Source organism: Gossypium raimondii, chromosome 7 (assembly GCF_025698545.1).
Source record: "Gossypium raimondii isolate GPD5lz chromosome 7, ASM2569854v1, whole genome shotgun sequence".
Lineage (NCBI taxonomy): Eukaryota > Viridiplantae > Streptophyta > Magnoliopsida > Malvales > Malvaceae > Gossypium > Gossypium raimondii.
This window is the reverse complement of record NC_068571.1, coordinates 19,842,463-19,862,326: the sequence shown is the minus strand read 5'-3', so window position 1 is coordinate 19,862,326 and position 19,864 is coordinate 19,842,463. Positions and strand designations below refer to the sequence as shown.

The 19,864-nt window shown below is 32.8% G+C and overlaps 1 pseudogene; it reads left to right on the top strand.

The window, feature by feature from the left end:
* The first annotated feature begins 3,886 nt into the window (after positions 1 to 3,886).
* Positions 3,887 to 6,139, top strand: LOC105799651 (pentatricopeptide repeat-containing protein At4g26680, mitochondrial-like; annotated as a pseudogene).
* Positions 6,140 to 19,864: the final 13,725 nt, after the last annotated feature.

Here is a 19,864-nt window from a genome sequence, read left to right as displayed (position 1 = left end):
AAAGGTTATTTGTATAGGTTATTGGCATGTATATTTAAGTCGTTTTGACCTTCTAGGGCTTGTTTTGAGTCCCGATCGCCCCTGATAAACTCCACATCAATTTTAAATGTTTATAAAATTTCAATTTGTCTAAAATATATTTTAATTATTTTAAATAAATTATTTAAGCCTTTATTATTAAATAAAAACGAGATTTCTTACTTGTACATGCTTTGGTGGCATCTCTCATTTGTCCTAGCCATCGAGACGGGTGAGGGGTGTTACATGTACTCATGTTGAGAGTACTTCAGTGATTCTCTTATTCTAGTTTCGGATAACTCATCCTTAGTATCCCTTCTTTATTTTTCTAGGCTTACTAAGAGCTAAGGTTAACTAATTCTGAATTTAAGAATAAACTGATTCTGACATGGTATAAGTGAATACTTATTTTGAGGTGTTCCAATATTTGATTTCAGCCAATAAAATGTGATTTTTAAGATCCCAAAGCTTGGTTTTTGTTATGGCGAAGAGTGGGGATGAAAATTGGGGTGTTTCAGGGCAATTATTGGCTCTAGGGGTTGTGGTTTTCGAACTTGGGCTCAGGGTTATCAACACAAGTGAGATAGAATGCCTCAATGAGCTATCTGGAGCAGTTGTATTGGTACATCTAGGCAGTTCTATTGCAACAAGTGCCCCAAACTCAAGCCATTGCACTGTTTTGAGCCATTTTGACTTTTTAGGGTCCATTTTGAGTCCCCAAGCACCTCCAACCACCACCGAGCATCTTCAAAATGGTTTTAAATTGCCTCTAAAGACTTTTAATTGATCTAAACTTGGATCAATGATTTTTGAAAATGTTTTTAAACTTTCAAGTTTAGTAAAATTCTTATTTCCCTAAACCCGAATGACCTTGCTTTAAGTAGATAAGCTTCAAACATTTGGTTTTTGATCTAAATGGGTCCTAACATGTATTCAATGATAAAAAATGATTTCAAAATCATATATTACTCTTTCTTGAATGTTGGGAATTGTTTTAAAGAAAATCTACAAGGTTGTCAAATGGTGTTTTATTAAAAGAAAATTATGACTATGGTTTGGAAAATACTCTGATAACACCTCTCAATCGTACCATACATCGGGATGAACGAGAAGTGTTATAATGAATATAATCCTATACGCATAGCTTAGTTGAACGAAAAATATATTAAAGGAGACTGAATCGAAGTTATTTTTTCAGAGTTTTTCTTTATGTACAATCTTCGAAAGAATTTTATGTAAATTTTCAAAAAAATCGTTCAAGTAATAACTCAACACATCTTTTCACCAAAACATTTTTACTTTAACATTTGAAAAGATAGTATACAATATATATTAAGTGATATTGTCATGAGAAGAGTAAAAATATTTTGTGCTATTTTTTTCTTTAACATAGGTTTTGTCCCATTAGATTTCTCTAATATAAGTTTTAATAAGAAAACAAGTGTTGATATTGTGCACTATTTTCCTTCTCTATGTTTTTATTCAACTAAATTTTTCATTGTTCTTAAAAAGGTTTTAACGAGTCATAGGAGTGTTGTAAATAATATAAACTATTTTGAATATGATAACATTAATGGAAAATAAATTTTGAATCCTAAGTTGTGGTTTATTAACTTGACTTTCATCTTCCTTAAGAATAAATTGAGTTTGAATCATCATTGTAAAAACAATAAATTAATTTTTTGTCAAAGATATATTGATTATTAATCTTTATTTATTTTCCTAATTCAATTTTGTTTTCTAAACATTATTATTTTTACCCCAACCGGATGAGATTTAACTTAATGTAAAAACAATAACAATTCATATATGTTGACGTGGTCAATATATTCTATTAAATTTTGTATCGTTTGGTAACAATGTGATAGATTGAGAAAAAAAGCTTATTTATTACATATGTATTACAATAAGTAGAAATAGAAAAATAGTTAGTACAAATTTAATCCGAAATTAGGAAGATAAGTTAAAATATTTTGTAAAAAAGGGTAAGCTATATTAGTGGTCATCCAACTATGGTTATTTTCTTTTTATCACCCTACTATGAAATGTTACAAAATGGTTACTAAATTATTCAAATATGTCTTTTAAGTCTATGTACTCTTAGTGATTTTAAAATTTATTCTTTTACTTTTATTTTAAGGAATTTAATTTTTTACTTTTATGATTTAAAAATGCAAGTATTATTGTTGTTAACCTTGCTAAAACTTTTTTTATTAAATTCAAGTTCATGATAATGTTATTTTATGGGTAATATATACCAACAGTCACTCAATTTTGGGGTAGGTAACAAAACAATCACCTTGGTTTCATTTCAGTCACTCAACTTTAAAAAAATGACAAAATAGTCCTTTATGTCGTTTTCCGTTACAGACGTAACGGCAAAGTGATGTGGCAAATGACGGCTTACTTGGTGTCATTAACCGTCCAGCTGGCCGGTTAGCACCAATTTAAACAGCCGTATGAACAACAATTTAGCGTTTATCAAAAGAAGAAGAAGAAGAAGAAGAAGAAGAAGAAGAAGAAGAAGAAGAAGAAGAGAAAAAAAGAATTTGGGATGGTTTCTGTCCAATACAAAGGGGTTACCAAAAGGAAAGAAGGGATTATCAGTGGTCAAAATCGGAAGAAACCAAAGTCGCGCCATTAGCTTAAACCACTTCCCCACTTGATTCCAATCTCTCTGAAATGGATTATTAGTGGCCTAGTATTGAGATGAATTAAAAACCAGGCTTTTACTATTCTAGAAGATGAATTTATCGTTATTTGAATGAATAGTCGTCCCATTTGTTTTCATTGTCTGGTTGGGTAAAATGGTATCGGTTGGAAAATCAAAACTCTGCCAATTCCCATAAACGAGATTCCCCCATCTTCCAATACCAGCCTTGTCGAATTTCAATTACTAGTCGCTAATGGTTGCCCCGACAACAAGTTTTAGCCCGAAGAGTTTATTAAACGAAGCTCGCCATTATCGTCAATGATAAGAGACGAATATCGAGTCAACGGAGAATCATCACTAGCCAACCAAACAAGCGTGTTATTTCCAGATATGTTGTAATACCAAACATAGAAAGTGTAGAGATTTGCAGAAGAACCCATTGACTTAAACCCAGCAGTGAAGACTTTGTTTGAAGAGATAAGAAACTTGTTTTAAAATGAAGTCCATGAGAAATTGGAGAAATTGAAGGATCGATCTTGCTGGGACAACAATGTCAGAAGGTTACAGAGGAGGAGAGCCAATGTTACATGGTGTTTCAATGGCAAAGAATCAGACCCCACCAAATTAGGCAAAGAAGACTTTTTTTTTTACAATCTTATCATCATCATCATCATCATCATCATCATCATCATCATCATCATAATCTTCTTCTTCTTCTTCTTTTTCTTCTTCTTCTCTGTTATTAAGGTTTTTTTTCAATTTCTTCTTAAATTGGGTGGGTTTCCACTGTGGACATCCAACGTGGTTGTTAACTGGTCACGTCACCTGTCTCGTTAGGTCTGTAACGGAAAATGTTAGTGCGTGACTGATTTGTCACTTTTTGATAACGTTAGTGACTGTTTTGTTATTTTTCTAAAGTTGAGTGACTGAAATGAAACTAAAGTGACTATTTTGTCAACTACCTTAAATTGAGTGACTGTTGGTGTAATTTACCCTTATTTTAGTTACATTACTATTAAATAAGTATTTTTCTTATTTTAAAAAGTAATGCCAACAAATTTAACAATAAAATTAACTGTATTAAAATCTAAATTAAAAAAAACTGAAAAATAAAACAACTGAAATTTTAATAATAAAAGTGTATTCACTAAATTCTATATTTTAAAATTAGATGTTTGTCAAAATAGAGAGGCTACCTTCATTTTCTCCCTTTAGCCCACCTTTTATCTCAACTATTCCACGTTTCAATAAAAATAGAAAACTCTACTGTTCCTGAACTCTGAAAGTCTGGAAAAAAATGGGGTCTTAGAAAGCAGAGAAACCTTCACTACTTCAGTAGCTGCGTTCAAATGGTGATTTCAGGTGATAACGAAAATTTAAAGCTGCCAAAATTTCCCCTTTATTGCTGGTTTCTTTTAAACTCTAAGATTGCAAGTTTCTTTTTATCTGCTATCTTTCATGAATAATTTCCTAGGTCGTCACTTCTCAACTTCGTTCGATTCTGTTAAAGTAAAACCCACTTCTTTAAAACCCTTAATTGATGTGAATTCAAGGAGAAAGAATTGGAATCCAATTCCAATTCCCTTCAGAACAATCCCTGAACCCAGAGGTCAAGACCTTGATTTTGTGAATGTTGCCCATTGTCACCTCGTTCACTCTGATTGGAATAAGCTTAATGCTTTATCCATCCACGTGACCCCATTTAGAGTTAAGCATGTTTTGTTAAAGATTCAAAAGGACCATGTTCTTTCTCTTGAGTTCTTCAATTGGGCTAAAACTCGAAACCTCACTTCACATTCCCTTGAAACTCATTCAGTGATTCTCCACATTCTCACCAAAAACCAGAAATTCAAATCCGCTGAATCGGTTTTGAGGAGTCTTGTGTCTGGTTCATTGGAATTGCCAGCTAAGATGTTTGATGTGATACTGTATTCTTATCGAATATGTGATTCCTCTCCTCGTGTGTTTGATTTACTGTTTAAGACATATGCACATGCCAAGAAGTTTAGGAACGCTACGGATGCTTTTTATCGGATGAAAGATTATGGGTCTTTTGCCAACTACTAAGTCATGTAATGCATATTTGAGCTCATTGCTTGATTTACATAGGGTGGATATTGCTTTGGGGTTCTACAGAGAAATGCGGCGTTGCAGGCTTTCTCCCAATGTATACACTTTTAATATAGTAATTCATGCGTTTTGCAAGTCAGGAAAACTTGAGAAGGCTATGGAAGTGTTAAGAGAAATGGAGATTATGGGTTTTAATCCTACTGTAGCATCTTACGACACATTGATTGCAGGGTATTGTAACAAGGGTCTAATGAGCTTAGCCATGAAGCTTAAAAGCTCAATGGGGAAAGATGGAGTGCATCCAAATGTGGTACTTTTAACACCCTTATTAATGGTTTTTGTAAGGAATGGAAATTACATGAAGCAAATAAGGTTTTCAATGAGATGAAAGCTCTGAATCTGGCTCCAACTATTGTGACTTACAATACTTTAATAAGTGGGTACAGTCAAGTAGGTAAGAGTGAGATGAGCAACAGGCTTTATGAGGACATGTTGAAGAATGGGGTTAAGGCTGATATACTGACATACAACGCATTGATACTGGGATTATGCAAGGAGGGTAAGACAAAGAAAGCTGCCTATCTGGTTAAAGAACTTGATAAGGACAACTTGGTTCCAAATGCTTCGACATTTTCTGCTCTTATTAGTGGGCAGTGTGTCAGGAAGAACTCTGACCGTGCGTTCCAGCTTTATAAGACCATGATCAGGAGTGGTTTTCATCCAAATGAAAACACTTATAGTATGTTGATTTCTACCTTGTGCAAGAATGAAGATTTTGATGGAGCAGTGCAGGTCCTAAATGATATGATGATAGATCAATGGTTCCCGACTCTGGTACTTTGTTTGAGCTGCACAAGGGGCTCAGCCAATGTGCTAAAAATCAATTGGCAATGATCCTATGCAAAAAACTGGAAGATAGACATCTGATGCCAAAAGGTTTTGATAAATCCAAAATTATCAGTTCTCAACCAGAAAATGAGGACAAGACATCTTGATATAACTTGTGGATTTTGTATATTCCAACTCCATTACTCTGATACTGTCAAGTTGACACTGTGGAGTGCATTTTTATTTGAGAGTATGCCCAAAGACAACTTTGTTTAGTTGAAGTAAAGGAAGATTCCTATTGTCTGTACCAAAGCAATAGGAAGGTGCCTATTGTTGATCGTTGAAACAAACCATCCCCTGTTTAATTTTTTTAAATATTATACATTTTGGAATGAGGCAAATGGCCTACAAATATGCTTTTTAACAACTTATAGGCTGGTTGTTGCATTGGCACTCTTTTTTTTGTCTGCTTCTGTTATGTAAATTCCTTTGTTTGACCTATAAACATTAGGATTATGTATTTGATTCTTTTTGCATATTGCTATTATTGAGGACCATTTTTTCCATTTATTGCTTTATGGTTTTTTTTTTCAGATAACATCTTCCATGTTTGAGTCTTTGATATATTATGAATTTTATAAGTTTCACAAAGAATATGTGGTTAAATTTCTTGTTGGCCCATGCTGCACCTGATATACATGCATACGCTAAGTTCTGAGATTTTGCTAACACTGTCACCATATATAATTGTAGGTCTCTATGCATGTAGGTCTCTAGCTGCATCTGAATCTTTTGTTTAACTATTTCTCCAAATGCTGTGATCATGTTGAGTTATGGCTTTCTCCTATCTCATTTTCTACTTTATACTCAGTTGTCTTGTTAAATAACATGGATAGCTTTCTGCTTTCTGCTTTTGACCTATCATACCAAGATATTCAATTTCAAAATATGAGTCAGAGTAATTTCCTGTTATTAAGGACCATTATTCTATCACTTAAAACTTGGTAAACTCCTATATCTTCATCTATAATAATAATAATATTATTATTATTATTATTATTATTATTTTTATTATTTTGTTTCATGCTCTCATAAATGGAATGTGAGGTATGGAAATTAAGTACACTTGTTTTTCCTGCTGAGCCATGTCAATACTTTTCTTCATGACAAAATCTCCTGTTGTCCAACTTGGAAACTTCCTGTATTGCAGTTGAGGAAGCAGTAGTTTAATTTTGGGATATTGGAAGGTATGACTGCATGCATCCATCTACCATCTTCAAGTGGAATATATTAAGATTTTACTACATGTTACAAAAGAATCCAGGGAATGACATGTTTAAAGCTCCTTGGTGCAATGAATTCAACTTGAACTCAGCACTCGTTTTGAAAATTTCCAGTTATTATTTGCCATTGAGAGAAAATTCAAGATGAGAAGGTATTATTGAGACTTGGCTTTTCCCTGAGATTGTGATAATAAATTAAAGATTCAACAAGAGAAGGCGGTAGAAATAAATGCAGTCTAATCAAGCAAGAGTGTTCACCTAGTTGTAGTTGGCTGGCATAAAGATACAAGCTTCCAGCTTAAAGTTCTCAAGGTGGGATGCGGTTTTGGGTCACTCGATGATGAAGTTCCCTGTGGTAGGTAGCTTCTCTATTTATAGACATGCTAAGAACTTAACCATTAGAATTTGACATCTTCCTGGCTCCATGAGGCTTAAAATTCGTATATTTGATGAAAATTGTAGCTTTTGTTGTTCAATCTGAACCATGGTTCAAGGTTGTTCTACATCAATGGTCAGTAGAACTGTTATTTTATGTGAATTGAAGAGCAATACTTATGAACGGATTGAAAGGTACTGAAAACAAGCTGTGAATACGGTGTGATACATCTGGGTTAGGAGCAAGATTAGAATTCAGCCCTATAAAGTTGACCAGTTAAGATTCTGGTAGAACTAATTTCTACCATTATTCTGCATCCATTCATGGAAACTCTGGTGGGGATGCTTCCATCTCTGCATTTAATCCTGTCTTTCATTGAAAAGAAAAATGCGGCAAGAGTGACTGCAATATTACAAGTGCTTCAAGTTCACGTAACAAGTAGACTCATTAATCTTTTCCAATATAGAGTATGGGGGTTTTTAATTAGAGTTTAAAGAAGAAAAACGGGTTGTTGGATATGAGTTTAAAAGGAGTTAAAGAATAAGATAAAAGGTTGCTGAGGATCATTGCCTTTAATACCAAATAGATATCAAATAATTACGACTGTAATTGGGGCTGATAGTTCAGCTCATCCAAGAGAGACTGAAATCTTAAAGACTCCTAAGAAAAACTCAAATCTCTTTTTAAGGATTTAAAAAAAAAAATTCTACTTAGCTTTTATTATTCTATAGGTCCCTTTAAATAGAGGTTACAAAAATTAAATAAATATATCACTAAAGAAGGTCCTATGAAGATACTTCTATTTTAAGAGTACCAAATCAATTTTATTCTAAGTCATATCCTAACAACCTCTTCTAAGATTCCTATTTAACAATTATCTATAACAATACACCCCTCTTTGGAAATAGAGCTTGTCCTCAAGCTTGGAGACAAAGGTAATCAACTCAGAGTAATATTTCTATTTCTTTAGCCCTAAATCCTCATGTTTTAAGAGGAAAGGGGAAAAGAAATAACTCCCCTTAACTAAACCTGACTTTCCCTTTTAACTTAACCCAAGTCTCTATTGGAACTTAGTAAACGTCACATCAATACTGAGTTATCTTATCCAAAAGTTGCCATTTTGAAGAAACTTACTCAATTACTCCTTTAGCCTATAATCCTTCTAGATCACATTCGATTAGTTCCTAACCAGCTTACCTTACAAATTAACTGGCATAAGACCGCAATTGTTACAGGGTGTATTATGCTAATGGCGTGAACTCATATCCCTATCATTTTACGTAACCACAAGTCTCATTTCACCACTCATAGTAATCTGACATGATATCTTTTTTTTTTTTTTGCTTATTTTCATATTGAAGTTCGCCCATTTTGAACGCCAAAAAAAGTATCTGGGCGAATACTATTTCGCTCATACTTCTTTTATGACCATGCACCATATTCATATATATATTTTCATGCCATTATTCCTTGATTTGTTATACTTACCATTCTTCATAGTTAGCCATAAGCTTCATTCTTTCAGAATATGCCAGAATAGGGTGTTACAGGCGCACTCGAAAAGTTCATATACTAAATCAAATCTTAACATCAGACGCTTAAAACTTACTTTTTAAGCCTTACTTTAGTAAACAATGTTTTGAACCTTTAGAGCTTCGTCGAGCGGGATGTTACAAAAGTTCTTACTTTGTGATACCTGTACTAAACTAGACTTAGCTACCATATCAGATTTACTCTCATTTTGGAACTTTTGAGGACTTCTATCTGATTGTTCAGTACTAAATTTAGACTTAGACAAGCAGTCCTTAACCAGGTGGTCTTTGGATCCACAACCAAAACAAGCTCCCAATTTCTTCTTACACTCACCACCGTGACTCTACCATAGTAGTTACATTCACTTTTTATCATTCTGGAACCACCAGAACTTGCCATAGACACAGTTAACTTGCCGAATCCCTCACGCTTGTAGTTGATGAACTGTGAATCTTTCCTTGAAGCTGGAAACGTATGGTTCTTCGGTTTCTTAAAACGTATGGTTCTTTCTCTCTCAAATTTTTTACTTCTATCCCTGATAATCTATTCTTTTTTGTGGGCCTTAATTGTCATTTCCGCAAGAGTCTTGCATTTAGAAACTGCCACCAAAACTCGAATTTCATCTCTAGGTCCCCATTGAAACTTATTGCATATCTCTTTTTCTTTCTGAACCATATTTTTAGCGTAGCGACTAAGCAAGAGAAATTCACGCTCATACTACACAACAAACATTTTTCCTTGTTTTAGATACAAGGATTCCTTTTTTATCAACTCTGTGAACATCTGATTGACATATCTCTCTCTAAACTTTTTTAGAAAGAAATCCCAGTCAATCATTGGTTCTGAGGTAACACTAACCAAGGTTTCCCATAATTGGTAAGCTTCTCCTTCCAACAATGACACAACACTTCGAAGGCTATCTTCATTATTACATTTTAGTTCCTTAATAACTCCACACAACTGAGACAACCACTGCCCAGCTACAGTAGGGTCATCTCCTTTATCACCAAGAAAATCCTTGGTGCCTCTTTTTCGAATTCTTTTACTCACTAGTGGTTTCTCTAGAACTATCAAACATTTTTTTATCAAACATTTTTTTTACTCGCTACATAAGAAGTGTTATCTTAGTACAAAACAATAGAGACTAAGCCAGAGGCGTACTGTGCTTGACAGGGGTGTGACATTACCTACGATTTTTTTGAGAATCGATTAAACTTAGGCTCTGATACCAAACTTGGAACACTCCAAACCCAATCCTTAAGGAGGATTTAGGTATGGTACATCACTACTTTAAAATCATTATCTTTAAAACTATATCTAGTGTAAACTAATTTAAACTACAATTCAAATTAGTATAAAATATAAACTATTTGTCATTCAAGAATAAATAAGATAATACTATTTGAAAACCATAAACACTTCACTGAAATTTCATTAGAACCATATATTCATAATCATAAGTTTAGATACAAAATACATTCTTCAAAATGCAAATGCCTTAACACCACCCACATGTCATGCATAATACAAAATATTAGAAGTCTCACGACGACGATAGTCCACTAGCGTAGTCTTTAGAGATTCCTTTACTTAATCAGCAGGCCTGAGAAGGAAAGGTAACAAAGTAAGTTCAAAGAACTTAGTGAGTTCTAGAGGAAAAACATTGTAATAGCCATAAATTATTCAAGTAAATCTTTCCAACTCAGTACAGTCACACAGTTCGCCAGTTGGCGGATACCAAAGAAGATAGGCTACACACTAGACACTATTCCTTTGGCGTATACACCATGCCCATGCATTCACACATACCACTTTCTTCGTGTTAGCCACAAATCCTAATCCTTGTTCAAATCCATATCGTTCGTTCATTCATTTTCCTTTATCATGATTTGCCAATATGCTTTGCAATAACACTTGCCCTACTAGAGGCTACACAATCATTTTCATGTATCGCGACCTGCCAGTTCAATGCTTATTTCATTGAAGACAACTCCGTGAATTCATTTCTATGTTTCAAATCATATAGTTCATTTCAGAAGCATGGGGTAGTGGCTTAAACACGAAGAAAAGTTCTTACATATTTGACACGGACTTGACCAAATCAGACTAATAACAACAAACATCCATCACTCTCATAAAAATATTTCATCTTCATAGAATATGTAAGGTTACCTTAAACCAAACATAAAAAAAAGCATTACACACACATGGAGTAAGAAGGAACTCACCGGAAAACACAACAAGATTAAACTGCAGGAACTTTTCCCTTATCACGAAAACATTCAGGTGTGTCTTTAGCAGGTGCTAAAACAACAAAGGAGTTGGCTAAGTACAACAAATCCAAACCTTTAAGCAGGTCTCTGGTCTTAGGTTTTTCGAGAGAAAGCTGCAGAGAAAAATTTGAGAAGAAAATATGGGTGCAAGGGAAAACGTAAAACTTGCTCATGAAGCCAATACTAACTTTTCACAACTATACATGAAAGTTGGGTTTAGTGGATAAGTCTGATTATCCAACTAAACCCCCTCGATTCTTGTGACTAAGCACTTCGTCTCTCATCATAAATGTGAGTCCTATCGACTATAATAATTTAGTTCTATTCTAACCAATTCTCATTTGTCTAACTAATTTGTTCAACCAGAATAATAATATAATGATATAGTAAATGGTTTTTTCAAACTAAGGACTTAACATATTCATCTAATAATTAGGGGGCGTATATTTTATTGGGGAGTCCACCAAACCACCAAGCTCGCCCACAAACTTCGCCTAAAGGCACACTCACAGACTTACATACTTGGTCACAATTAATACCTTACCCACTCAAAACTTGCTCTAAACACCATATTTAGATAAACAATATTCGAACACTAGGTGTAACATCCCTATCTCGTCTTTGTTGTTAGATTAGGTTTACGGAGTATTACTGAGAAAAATAGAACATTTAACTTCACAACAGAAACAATCATACAAATTAAATCCTAACATATAACAACTGAATCTAATCATGAAAAAAATATACTTATGGGCCTTAAATCGAGCCTGCTGGGCCCTAAAAAAAGTTTGGGAACAATCTAGGATCAAATCGAAACAATTCAGAAAATTCTAGAAAAACATGAAAATTTCTAAAATAGGGGTCACATGGTTGTGTGACATAGCCCAGACCATGTGAACATTGGAAGTTTGGACACACGGCTGTATCCCAGTCCGTGTGTCTACCTGTGTCTCTACTCGTGTGTATATTCGAAATAGGGCACACGGCCGTGTCACAGGTCGTGTGCCAAACCGTGTGTGCATTCGATGTTGGGTCATATGGTCGTGTCATAAGCAGTGTGTTAGACCATACTACATACTGACTTGGGATACACGACCATGTCGCAGACCATGTGAAACTTGCACCTAAAGTAATAAAGAAACACAACCGTGTGGGGTGGCCGTGTGTGGCACATGATCGTGTGACAGTCCATGTTCTAGGCCCTGTGCTCCATTTTTAACCCCTAATGCTAGCTAAAACAAACACCAATTCTTGCATGAAGACACACCATGCCTAGCTTGTTTCACATGTTTAAAAACACATTCAAAGACATACCAAATGTACCAAGTCTCACATTTTATGTGCCTAACCAATGTGTCCTCATTGACACCATAATTTTTATACATAACAATCAAGCACTTCACCTACAACATCACATTCATATTCATGTCCTTCAATTATCAATAAAGCCTCAAAATGTCAATTACCAAATCACATACTAAAGACACCTCAAAGATGTCCATTATCATTAAATACCTACCAAATTGACCGTGCTTCAACATCAAAAAAGAAACCAAACCAAAATAATACCAAATAACAAGTTTTCCAAATGATACCACATCCAAAATAACGTCAACATAAAACATAGATTATTAATCCAAAACCATATAAGCTTAATTAAAATTCAATTAAATTTTTAACTTTGAAAACATCAAACACTATATACATGCCAAAAACCAAAATGATCCAAAATCAAATGCTACCGAAAAAGGGGTTCGATAGTGTGAGCTCTGAATTTGATCCGTTCGACCAGTTCCGTAAAACAATAGGTTCATAAAACATCAAAAAGAAGATAGAGTAAGCTTATAAAGCTTAGTAAGTTTATAGGTATTTAAACAAAACTCTTACCTTGGTTTCAATTAAGTAAAATGAATATAACTAAATTTAATACTATTTCCTGACAAAACATTTAAAACAATTAGGTGAGTGTTTCATTTATCAATCGTATAATCTCTTAATCATTTAATATGACATAATTCTATATCATTCAATAAGAAGATCCAACACGTAAAATGCATCATCCATTTGACAATGTCAATTCACATACATATTCCATTTCTTTTAAACACATAACTTTGACATTAGTGTCACATTTACAAAGTGCTCGTTTCATACTTATAACTATAAACTTTCCTATCATTTCAATATTGTTACAAACAACTTTTAAATACATAAAAATCAAATATTCAATTTCATCACTTAACATATCCATATGATTCATGAATTCAATATCATCTTACCTTAACTTATAAATTAATATTAAAAGAGCTTTCATAACCATACCCTAAAAATTGTTACAAGTGTCACTTAACATTAGTATCAAAGCATTCAATAGAATAATTCATGTACCACAATAGTTCCAAACCAGAAATTCATACTTATATATATACATAAATGACACCTTCCAAAAAGGCTTAACCAATTCCATCAACCACATTTTCTCAATATAACCAACAACATTTATAAGCAAGAATTTCATTGTAACATTTATCACTTAATAACATCATAAATATGCAATAAAATTTAGCAATTAATTAAGCTGTAGATCAATTAACACATAGCCCGATGAACTATAGTAACTTGACTTGGATACTCAGGTAACTAAACCACACCAAAGGCATCATAGATTTGTTACAGAGGCACCAAAGTGCAGAAAAAGGTAAAAATATGCAATTAAAGACACCGAAGTGCAATCCCGTACAAGCGTGTGTACAAACCCCATTGGCATGCCAGTTGTATGCTAACCGTTTACTACATTCAACCGGGCATTATACTTAAACGCATAACATCAATAAATCAATTATTCAAAGGCACTTTCATATTTTCGTACACATTTTATAAATCTATTACATTCAGTTCAATAAGGTGAAATCACAAGAATTACCATCACTAACTATTCATTTTCCAATTGTACTTAATTGAAACATGTAATAATATATGTATAACTAATAAAATTTTCACATTTGTACAATTAACTAGTGAAAAATAATATAATTATAAAGAAGTACACATATACATATCAATATACTATGAACCTATCTAGATTATGCTTAGGTTAAATCATAGGGACTAATAAATAATTTTCTCTTTTCCGGAGTTAACCTCCGTAAGATTTAATTCTTGATCTATATAATGATTAAATTCAACATATCAAATTCAAATAAAAATTTCAACTCATTTTATGTATATAACCCTTAATTTTGATTAATTACACATTTTCGCTAAACTTTTACATTTATCACAATTTAGTCCCTAAACCCGAAATTTCAAATTTAACAAAATTTCTCAAATACCCAATGCTACCCGAACTTATTTCTATTTTAATATAGTCCAAATTTTTCAAAATTCACAAAAATTCCACGTCAATTTTAATATTTTATCAAATTAATCCTTTAACTAAAAATTAACTAAAATCACTTTACAAAATCGTCCTAAACAAAAATCAAAACTAAAATTCATCATTTAACATAAAAAATAACTAGGATTCATCTATGGAAAAATCTAAAATCTTTAACAGTTTCAAAAACGAAGGTACGTATTAGCTAGACCTAGTTGTAACGATCTATAAAACGTAAAAAATACAAGAAATAATTGAGAAAACCACTTACATGCAAGTAATAAACAATGGCTGAACCTTATGTTTCTCTAATGGAGTTTTTTCTCCGTATTTTTGGTGGTGGAAAAAGGTAAGGAAGATGATACTTAATTTTTACTTTATGATTTTACTTATTATTATTAATTCACTAATCGTTAACCTATAAAATCTTTAAATAAATGCCTTACCCGTCCACTATTAAAGAAACATGGGCTAATTACTTCATAAGTCCTCACACATCCAATAAATAAATTTTTTAATCAATAAAATTAAATAATGCTTAGATTTTACGACTTTTTCAATTTAGTCCTTTTCAATTAACTAATTAAACAATAAAATTTTTGAACTGATCCTTTACATACCTAAATAATAACTCCGTAAATATTTAATGAAAATATTTATGAGCTCAGTTTTCAAAAACAAGGCCTCGATATCTCATTTCCTAAAACCACTTGACTTTCGGGACAACTACTTATACATAACTATTTATTCAATTAACTAAAATTCACCAAGTCAATACTTAATATCAAATTATAATTGACTCATACGAATTAAATGATAATTAATACGGACTTACTTGTCAGATTTGTGGTCCTGAAACCACTATTTCCGACACCACTGAAAATGGGTTGTTACAACTCTCCCCCTTAGAAAATTTCATCCTCGAAATTTCTTACCTGAAAATAGGTTCGGGTACTGTGATTTTATAGATTCTTCTATTTTCGACGTAGCTTTTTTCAACTTCGTATCGATGCCATTATACTTTAACCAACGGTATATATTATTCTGTAATTCTTTCACTTCCTAAGCTAAAATTTTTAACCAGTTATGCATTATAAACCAAAACGCCTTCTATTCAATCTCATCCATAGAAAGTACATGTGATGGATTAGGACAATAACGACGAAGCATCGAGGTATTAAAACATTATGGATATCGTCAAGTTATGATTCCTTCCGAGATTTCATATGGTTCAATGTAACACTTTTCTCCAGGGCGAAACTTTCAGAAAGACTTTCTCACAATAGAAAGCCCATATCTTTACGTTTTAGATTGACTTAGGATTCTGACGATCAGATACTGCTTTCAAATTATTATGGATAACTCTGTCTTTTTTCTCAATTTCTATAAAAAATCAACTCCAACTAAGTTTATTTCATTCAGTTCCGTTCAGTACAACATACTTCTTCATTTACGCTCATATAAAGTATTGTACTGTGCTATTTTTATGCTCGGTTGATAACTGTTATTGTAATCAAACTCAGCTAACGGTAATTACTTTTTATTACCATTTCAAACTCATTTACGCAGCATGATGACATATAATCCAGAATATGTACTACACACTCAGCCTGACCATCTACTTGCGAATAAAAATAATATTAAAATTTAATCGGGTTCCAAAAACTAGGATCACAGTCAGAAATAATGAATAACAACATACTGAGTAATCTAAAAATCTCAGAAATTATATAATTTGACAAACTTCTCAAGTGAAAATCTATTCAAACCAAAATAAAGTGAACAGATTTCGTTAACACGTTAACTATAATCCAGATCAAATATTTTCTTTTCAGAGTCGACGATAATCCTGAAACAAAATCTATAGTGACACGCTTCCATTTCTACTTAGAGATTATCACAGTTGCAACAAACCTGACAGAACGTCATATTCGGTTTTCACCCGTTGACAGATCAAACATTTGGATACAAACTCTAATATTTTCCATTTTCTATCAACAATTTCGAAAACACAGATTCCTACAATTATCCTAAATGAACACTGAAATTTGATCATTTTCAACAAGTTTCTGTTTAGTTAACCATTTTAGATCATATTTCCAAAATTCTTCAAATCCCTAGTTGATAATCAAGGATCAGATAACAAACTTTCAATAAGTCTATACATTTGTACCATCTCAGATTCAATTCTGAAACTTCTGTTAATATAACTTTCGTATGTTCGGAACTGTGTTGATATTTATTCAATCAAACAAAACTAACAATTATAACAATTTCATCAATGATAGAGCTATCACCAAAAGGTCTGAACAAAACATCTGTCTTATAACTCTTAACTGGCAACCATCTAGTCAAAATTCAATACTTAAAAATACAGTAGCCCCTTTTATTAAAAATAATTAATTCATCTCTATAAAATAACAAACTATGGTTCACCATGCTGTCTCTAATTTGTCATCTGAAATCATTAAATAATTCTCATTAACACAATGTCATTTTCTCAAATTATGTATTTGGTCATATGAAACTTCTATCAACCAGCTTTTATAACTGTGTCTTTAAGTTTTTCAATTCAACAGAAGCCATTTTATAGGAAGCAATTAATACCACAGTAGTTTTGGGCATTATCTCAATAGTAAATTCAATTTCCTATTTTGATGATAAATCGGTTAATTCTTCAAAAAACATATCTGTACATTCTGTCTGTCAATAACTAATCAATCTTCAACTCTGATGCCCGTGAATGTAGAAAGTGAACTAATAATGCTTTACACACTTTACAGACCATTCTCGAAGTAAAAATCACAACAATCAGTTCTGTCTGACTTAATAGTAATTAACTCATTAAATCTGATATCTCAAAATGATTCATTTTTTAGTACAATTCACTTCATCAACATGCAGAGTCAAGTAGCCCATACTCAGTATAACTAGTTAATATATCTGGGGTAGAGGTATTTTCTTTAACTCAAATGGTGTAAATTCTGATATTATTGCTTTGACTTAGTAGCCTATCTCCTTGAGAAACAAATATTTGGGAAACAACATGATTTTAAAAAGAAAATGTTTGATTTATTTGATAAAACCTTCACCAAAAGTTTGGTATATCCACATTGAAAGCAAGCTCCAGTCATAACTCAATGCACATCCCTATAGAACTTTCAACAATGATCACAAACAAATTTATCAACATTATGGACACTTCCAATACTGACTTCTGCTGTCTATGAGAATCGAATTGTTCTACCTCGACTTATTTCTTCTGGTGAATCTAGAAAATATAACACTGCAAGTAAGAGTACCTCAGTTTCTTCGAGAGCGGAGCTGAAGACAATTTAGATATATTTCTTTTACTAGAGTCACGAAATTTCATTTCAATCTTTTTGTTACTATCACAGATCTCTTCCATTTATTGTGCTCGATTAGACAAATCAAGAATTCCCCATATTTCCATTACTTGAACCAACATTTTAGTTTTTAATAGTCAATCCATCTTCGTAATTCCAATTAACTTTCTCTTTTGATACAATAGATAGTATCGTGCTACCAGTGATACACTTTGTATTTAATAATAACACTGTGCAAATTAAGAAATCATTAAGTGAGCATGCCAAATCATCAGATGTTCTCTAAATATTTTCTAACCAGAATTCAACTCTAACTAGATCATCATATGTTTTACCACTAAACTCATCGGCGCCACATTTATGAATCTTATCCATGGGAAATCTAGATACACATACAAGAGGGAAACTTTGAGGACCACAGGGTGCCGGGGTAGGCACAGTAGGGGAATAAAGGTTGTAGAGCCACAAGATTAATTCATAACAATTTCATTAATATAATGACATATTAAGCCAAAAGAACATTCTTTACCTTATTTTCGAACATTTGCAGAACTAGCACGCTAGATACTCACTCATTGCTCGGGAGCCAGGACATTACTTTCGATTTCATCAGTAACATCACGATTAGCATTGGCCAACATCTTTTAAATTATAAGAAATTAGGGTTAGATCGGATAAAAAACATCACACTACCACTTTTATTTGTGGCAAGTATATACTAGACTCAATACGCGTTACGTTTGTCTTAGAATCGACTAACCGTAGCTATGATATCACTAAATGTAACACCCCTATCTTGTCTTTGTTGCCAGATTACGGTTATGGATTATAGTAAACTCTAAATTATATAGGTTTTTAGTTGTTTATGGCACCTTTTTACTTGAAAATTATGTTAATCCCGAATATTTATTATTAAATTGGGTGAATTTTGTTCACGATGAGATATTGGACATGATTTAGTAAATTATACAATTTTATACTTTTATGTATTAAATTTTTGCATAATTTAATTATTTCATGTTACATAGTATTTTCCTTTATTTAATTGTTGCAATGGAACCATGGAATTAATAAGTTAATAAGCTTATTTTAATTATGCATGGACATGAGCTTTATGTCACCTTAGTTGGACACCAAAGGCAAGCAAATTGGGTCAAGAGAAGGTCACTTTGATCCAGTTAAAGATGATTTAATTGAAGAACAAGTCTTATAAGTAATTTGGTCATAAAATTGTCCAAGCAAGGGGGAAAGAAACCCAAATCAGCAAGGGCGTATGAGTAGCCCAAAATAAGCTTTTGGGAGATTTATTCAGAGGTCCTTACATTTGTAAAATAATTAAAAATCAACTCCCAACAATCGCCCAAGAAACCATCCAACCCTTGCTTGATTCATGCATGAAATCAAGCATGAATCAAGCAACCAACAACTTCACCTCTCCACAATTCATGGCTGGCCATGAAAAGGAGAAACCTAAGGGATATTCAAGCTACTTTCAGTAAACTCCTTAGCCATACCTATACCATAAATACGATCCTTTACTCCCCGTTGATACATCCCTCATCATTCAATAATCCCTCAATCCCTCACTTCACATGCTATCATCTTTTCTCTCATCTCCTTTCCCCTCTCCCTCATGCATAAACCATCCATTATACCCTTCCAATTAGCTAGCAATTCCTCGAGAAAATTCTCTATTGGCCGACCACCTTGAGAAGCATTTTTTAAAAGAGCAATTACGAGGATCAGAGGAAGCAACCACGATCAATTTTTGGAGGATTGCCAAAATTATTAAGAGTTCCTTCTTCCTTAATCTTTATTCTTGTTCTTTATTTTCAACATGTTTCCAATTTTCTTTCTAGTTTTTCATTAACGATATTTTTAGTGAAATCGAAACAATTATTTTGGGATCACAAATCTTTCAAGTAAATTATTATTTTAATTTCTATGGAACATTAGTAAGGTCATATAAAAGTTTAGTTAAGAAATTTTGATGTTTGCATGCTTAATTAAGTAAAAGGACTAAATCGTAAAAGGTACAAAAGTGGAGTTCTCTTAGTAAAAAGGATCAAATGGCTATGAAACTTTAAAGTGAGAGGAATTAGATAGT